The sequence below is a fragment of the Hydra vulgaris genome, chromosome 01, assembly GCF_038396675.1.
Source record: "Hydra vulgaris chromosome 01, alternate assembly HydraT2T_AEP".
Classification (NCBI taxonomy): Eukaryota; Metazoa; Cnidaria; class Hydrozoa; order Anthoathecata; family Hydridae; genus Hydra; species Hydra vulgaris.
The window spans coordinates 2,300,001-2,301,208 of record NC_088920.1 but is presented as its reverse complement, the minus strand read 5'-3'; the positions used below and the strand labels follow the sequence as shown (position 1 = coordinate 2,301,208).

The 1,208-nt window shown below is 25.7% G+C and overlaps 1 pseudogene; it reads left to right on the top strand.

Annotated features, from left to right (window-relative positions):
• The first annotated feature begins 521 nt into the window (after positions 1-521).
• The window catches only part of LOC136073955 (retinoblastoma-binding protein 5-like), a 19,071-nt pseudogene continuing 18,384 nt past the window's right edge, over positions 522-1,208 (top strand).

The window sequence follows — 1,208 nt, the reverse complement described above, 5'->3', positions numbered from 1 at the left end:
TAAATGACACTATTTGATGTTTTATTTAAATAAATGTTTTAAAAAATATTTTAATTGCTTTTGTTACAAAATTTAAATTTTTCTAAAAAGACACCATTTTTAAATGCAAATTTTGATCACGTATTAGAGAGACAATTGATGAATCTAATTTTTTTCAGTAGACCTAAGATGAAATAATGATATACAATTAAACTTTTTACTCAGGATTTTGGGCCACAGTCTTCATTTTACCTCCAAAAATCACTAATTTACAAGTCAATAATTTTGAACAAAATTGGATAAATGAGGCATTTCTTGAGATAATCGAATCTTAAGAGTGCTATTTTTGGATTTCTCAAGTTAAAATCTATTAGAGTACCAAATTTTAGGAAATTTCCCCAAGCCATTATGAAGATACTGTATGTCAAAGTTGCTTTGTAATCACTTCAGAAAATGCTGAGTCAGCATTATTTCAAGTGACGATATCTCTGGAACCCATTGGTATTTTTAACTAAAATTTTTGCAGTTATTATTTTTTTGATATGGACTGCAAGTGGTGTAAAAATAAACAAATTCTGAGACGTAAGGGTGTCATGGTCTGGATGATTTCATATATTTTTACCCATATATAATTTTATTTTTTAATATCATTTTTATGAATCATTCTTTATTATAAATCAAATGTTACAATCTTGCTGCAAGTATATCAATCTGCTATACTGTTTTATCGATTCTATTCTAAATAAGTAGAATTGTTTTAGTGCGAACAAAATATTGAAGCTTCGTTTGATAAAAGAGGAGATTACGTATTTACTGCAAAAGGAAAGGTATTTTAATAAGTTTTAAAATGCTATTTATTATTTTTGAAAAATAAAAAAAGTAACAAATTTAAGAATATTATGTGTTATTTTGCAATTACTAAATTCTTTACTTAGTTTATCATGGCTGTATTGCTATGTGAGTCTTTGCTTCTTTTTTTTCATAACTAGCTGTTTGTATCTGTATACAGGGATTTTCTTTTTCTGGATATTTCCATATTCCGGATATTTCTCTTAAATTTTATTTTTTTCGGATATCTAAATAGTTTTCTGGAAATACAAGTTAAAAATATCTTTATCATCAAATAGTTAAGTGTAAAGGTATTGTTCATCAAATACTCTATGCTCTATTTAGTTAGATTAAGCATTATTTGTGCACGTCCAACTATTTTTTTTTTTTATTTGTACAGA